The sequence below is a fragment of the Amphiura filiformis genome, chromosome 6 (genome assembly GCF_039555335.1).
Source record: "Amphiura filiformis chromosome 6, Afil_fr2py, whole genome shotgun sequence".
NCBI classification, from domain to species: Eukaryota; Metazoa; Echinodermata; class Ophiuroidea; order Amphilepidida; family Amphiuridae; genus Amphiura; species Amphiura filiformis.
In genome coordinates this window covers 8,134,679-8,140,678 of record NC_092633.1, presented here as the reverse complement: position 1 = coordinate 8,140,678, position 6,000 = coordinate 8,134,679, and positions in this window count along the sequence as shown.

Here is a 6,000-nt window from a genome sequence, read left to right as displayed (position 1 = left end):
GACCACGCTCCATTTAGTACGATAGTCCACGCCGTCAGGCGTGGGTCCTTCTACATTCGACATATCCTTCCCGGAAAGTCGGGGGAAATATCAAACTGATTAACCACGCCTACTGACAGCTACTAATGATATTCAGCCAATCCGATTGACTGAATATCATCAATAGCTATCAGTAGGTGTGGCTTGCCTACCTGCTACCAGAACACTAGCTTCTAGATTGGGATTGACAACAGCATTGCGTAACAAAATTGATTATTAATCCTCTTCAGTTGCTTATGAGTGTTAAGGTGGCTTTAGGCCTACACGATGAAATTTCCATTGCAAGGCCCATTACTTAGTGGGTGAGATTATGTGCTCACTGACCATGAAATGACTGAAATTTCATAATCATATCAAAATGGCACCTGTGCTGTCCAGACAGCAAAAGATCGCCGTCCTGTGTATATCTATACAACTTTTTTTCTTATCGTGGTAGGCCGCGTGGCACTTCCAAAGCACTTCATGTTCCTCGTACAGATCAAGGAATTTCCGTGCCATAGGTGTTGCTTTGGAATTGGCCATGATGTTTTATTTGACAGCAACAGCATAGGCCTACAATGTAGCCTACAATGTTGGTGAATCAAGTTGGTCCCTACATTTCCCAAATGAATGCAGCGACCAGCTGGTGTTCATTCAGCTGATTGGCTGAAGGAGGTTAGATTGCATGCAACAACCTTGGAAAGTAGAGCATGTCTCTACCTTTTTGCCTGTTGCTTGGGGGATTAATTTGCCTGATGCTTGGGGGATTAAATCATTGCAAATCCAAAATACACGGTGCAATCTTTTTCCAAGGTCTGTGCAACAGGCAATTGCATGGAAAATTGCATCGTGTAAACCGGCCTTTATGCTATTATAATACCCGGTTTTCTTCTTACGCTCAGTTCACTGACCTGTAGGTTGTATGCACACAATCAGTTCCTTTTTGTTATCACTACATTTGATACTGTCCTGATTGACCTCGATTCGTTTCTATGTTTGTATAGAGGTTGTGCGTGAAATTATTGATTTGTTCCAAACAAAGAATTTCAACCGGTGTCCTTCACCGTAATCATGGTGCAGTGCAGTCCATTCAAACAAATGTTGTCATCAACCTATTTGATCGAAGTGCATTTGTTATGTGTGTGAGGCGAACTGTCGCGGTAGATTGCAATCATGCTTTTGTTGAATGGGTTTGAGTAGTCCGCCATATTTGCGGTATGATACGTCATATGCACAAGCTATATTAATTGTGAAGTAGGCCGGCCTATTCGTTTAACATGTTTAAGAAAAATATAGAATTGGAGGACACACGCTTCATAAAAACTTGGGGTTTAACTCATTTATTTCCTTTTTTTGAAAATAATAAGTTCAGCAAGTTCGTTCTTTCTTTCTTTCTTTCTTTCTTTCTTTCTTTCTTTCTTCTTCTTCCTTCCTTCCTTCCTTCCTTCCTTTTCTTCCTTCCTTCCTTCCTTCCTTCCTTCTTTCTTTCTTTCTTTCTTTCTTTCTTTCTTTCTTTCTTTCTTTCATTATTTAATACGGGCCTATAATTATATTTATTTTATTTATAATTATTTATGTTTTATTATTAATGTGTATTCATTCATTTATTCGTTTACTAGCGGGATACCCGCGCTCCGCGCGGGTCCCCGCTAGATGAGTAAATGGGAGCGATCACTAAAACAGGAGGAATTACTGAAAAGGTAGAATCATTGAAAGGTAAATTTTTTTTTCTAAACCTGTCCCTTCTTGCATTTCCATTTTCTTTTCAGTTTATTCTGCACGGGCCTAGTTTGTTTCCATTAAAACAAAATGCTATTTAGCTTGTGATTTTCCGTTTCCATGTTTTATTTATCTATCTAGGCCTAACCCCATTCCCATTATTTTCTAAATCTATCCTTTCTTATACGTTTCCCTTTATAGCTTCATTTTTATCAGCTGCTTAGCTTGTGATTTCCCGTTTCCTTCAGTTGTTATTTATTTTTCTTATTTTTCGTGATTAGTTTCTAATTTTAACTTCTTTTTTCCCTTAATTTTCCTGATTAGTTTCTTTCTTTCCCTCTTTAGTTTGCTCCCGTTTCATTTAGTTACTGTAATCATAACCTGTATAATAGGCCTACCCGTAGGCCTACCTTTTTGTCTTCTTCTTTTTTTCTATTCATTTAGCTCCTTTCTTTCTCTTCAGTTTCTTTTGCATAGGTCTATTTTGTTCCCATGCTGCTTAGCTCGTGATTTCCGTTTCCATGTTATTCATTTATTGAGCCCCGTTCCCATGCATTATTTTATAAATCTACCATTTCTTACATATCTCCTTTTAGTTTTAGCTTTTTTTCTACATTTTGTTCCCATTTTTCATATTTCCTGCTTAGCTTGTGATTTCCCGTTTGAATTTTATCTATTTAATTCTGTTCTCATTATTTTAGTTTTTTTTACGTTATTTATTTATTTATTTGGGATTGAGCACTTTATTCAAAAGATAGTCTAACTTGAGTAAAATGTTGTTATTTATTTATTTATTTATTTATTTATTTATTTATTTATTTATTTATTTATTTATTTATTTATTTATTTATTTATTTATTTATTTATTTATTTATTTATTTATTTATTTATTTATTTATTTATTTATTTATTTATTTATTTATTCTTTCATTTTTAGCTTCCTTCTTTCCTCTCGTATCCTCACGATTTTTATCATCTTGGCGGGTAATCTCTTAACCGAATCCAGTACCATGCATATAATCCACAACCCGACCCATCCATAGGCCTACCTTTTCAGTTTTGTCTTCCTTTCTTTTCTTTTCTATTTCTCTGGCACTGAAAGTTGGTCTGTGCATATTATGCACCCCGTACGTGCGAGTCACATTGCTCAGTACGCCGACGTACTAACGCCAACCCCCTGCTGCCAGTTAGTTACGGTACGCGCTACCACTGAGTTTTGACAACAAAAAATCCCGGGAAAAACCCCGGTTTTAACCATATTTTCACTGATTTTGAGGCCAATTCTTGGTCTTGACCGTTTTCAACCAAATAAAGTGCAATGCGTTCCCCGTATATTCCTCAATCTCCCGTATGAATGTGGCTGTAAAACTAAACGACGATTCATTATAGGCCTAGAATAAATAATAAAATTCACGCGACGTAGCCTTAATCTCTTGGCTGCCAACTTCGGTGCAGTGGCGGAAAATGGGGTGCGTAGCTCTGCGTAGGGGCGAAAAGCTCGTAAAATCATTCTTAAAGTACGCGATGTTGTGCATCTAGATAGCCTGAATCATTTCTTGGCCACCTCGCAGTTGGCAGAAAACAGGGCAATGTTGCTCTGCGTATGGTTTTTAATGGAAATATTATTACGCGGTTCACACTGTCCTTATTACCCACAATGCCACTGCATGCGATTTTGCATAGCAACACGACAGTTTTTTATGTTATTCTCTAAGTTACCATCAATTTTTGCAAAAATGAACCTCAGATGGTTTAATGGCAATAGGCCTATGTACCCGATCAATGTACGAATAAATCAGAGCTGAAAGTGAAATCATCTCTGAGTCTATTCGCGCACAAGATTTAGCGACTTCCTTTTATTTAGGCCTATATAGATATATTTATTTGTTTTATTATTCATTTATTTATTTTCTATTCATTGATTTATATTGCCATTTGTCAGGTTTATATTTTTATTCAGTATATTCGAAGTTTTTATTACATGGTACATGCATGAATGCATAAGCTCCAAAGGTCAAATATATAGTGGCGTAGCTGCCGGGGGGGGGCAGGGGGGCAATTTCCCCCTGGCAAAAATTGCCCATTTGGTAACTATGTCCTACGTGCAAATATGTTACATTTGTTTGAATTCCTTAGACCCAGACAAATAATATGACATGTTTTGGTGAATTTGGAGCATCTTTAATTTTGTCCCCCTAGGCCTATATGACTAGGCCTATGAGCAATGAGCATGTAGGGTGTTTGAGGGTCTTTATTGAGGGTCACGGAATTCTAATAGGCCTATAGCTTGGTAGACAACAATTTTTAATTCAGCATACCCGAATTAAACAAAACAATTTTACGCGAACTTGCCACTTCATGACTTGATGCTTATTAAATAAGACATTTCCAAAATAGAACCAGACTAATTCAGTATCGAAGTTACGTAATGTTACTATGTCAACGGGATCACGCGCTAGAGTAATGAACCACGATCGAAATGATCACCACATAAAGTATATGGCACTCGAAGGCATACCAAAGTAGCGTGATCCGGTAACCAAGAGAATTACGTAACCACTTCGATGCTGAATATACCCGGCTAATATAATTATGTGCACACTGCTTTTACAAAATAATTCAACATGATATCACGATTTAGGCCTCTATCGAATTTTCGCGACTTCAAAAGTGTGAAGTGTTTTGATCCACAAAATCTCAAAATCAATCGATTGAGATGATTAGCGTACTCGTCCCAGTTACATAACAGATGTGGTTAAATGATGGGGCGGGGTTACCAACCATATTTGGAGTCATTGCGTTGTCATCAACTGGGTTGGTTCAGGTCACTGCTTATGGTAATTCGAGTGCGCTGCTGGGGGTAGAGATCGAATCTATAAGGACCAACATTGTGCTAAATATTGCGTTGGTCCTGTATGGACTAGTTTTGCCCCGTAATTACCGGGATTTTGCGTACTGAATCCTCAGATTTTGCGTACTGAATCATCATCTAGAACGCGTGTTAGGCAATGTTTTTGGAACATTATTATTTTGCTTTGCTTGTTATCTTCTGTAGATAGCATTTAGGGCCTACTAAGAAAATAATAATTATTAATACCTCTATTTTTTTTATTATGTTTAATGATTTTTTTATTGTATGAGAAAGGTTTTTTAACACAGGTCAACACATACATAAATGACAGCCAGTGAAAAGATTTTTTTATTGATTATTATTTTGACTCCGACAGTAGGCCGTATGCAGACTCCCGAGTATGAGACGTATAATATTTGATGTAACATATCTACGTTATTTAATCTAGTCCCATTCTATTTCCAGTAATGTTTAAGTTCTAACGAATGTTTGATGACGTAAAATCGATAATATGTTACGTATAGGCCTACTATATCTGGTAGAAATATATTATCGATTTTACGTCATCAAACATTCGTTAGAACTTTTAATGTTTAAAAACATTACTGGAAATAGAATGGCAATAGATTAAATAACGTAGATATGTTATATCAAATATATATAAAAAGTCTGCATACGACCTAATTAGGCCTACTCCGACATTCTCTGCGCCCCGAGCGCAGAACGTCCACTACCGGAAGTTCTGAGGAGGGGCGCAGGAGCTCCACTGGTGGATCACGTACATACATGAAATGTTTAAAAAAGTTACCATCAAACAATTTCTACAAATTATTAACAAAACGTATTTATTGTTTGCCAAACATTTATTTAATTTATTAAATATAGGCCTACATTGCTAATCAAACGTTTGTCAAACATTTATAGTCAAACGAGCAAAACGTTTGTTAAAACATTTTTGTAAACGTTTGCCAAACGTTTGTGATCGCTAAATGTTTGTTACACGTTTGGCGAAAGCGGCTATGTAGATATGTGCCACCGTTTTGGATCGATGGGTGGGTTTTCAGTGGAGACCAGTACACTGAATTGGGCTCATTTGGGCAAAAGTGTCCTTAAAAGTAGCACTGTTCTAATTTCCTGAAAATGTGTACAGGGAAGATCTAAGCAAAATATCCTGAAGATTTATATCCCTGGTAGTGCCCAATTAGGGCAAAATTGGGTGCTTTTGTGAAAAATGTTTAGACTGCTGGGTAGCAAAAAGAGCAAAAAGTATAGGTTTAAAGAAAGTCAACATCCAAAAGCCTGCGTGGCACATCCCCCAAAAGATCCCCGGGTAGAAAACGCACATTGCAGATGATTGTTTGGGGTTTTTTCTCAATTTTTAAAAGATCTGTGATTTTTAATGAAATAGGCCT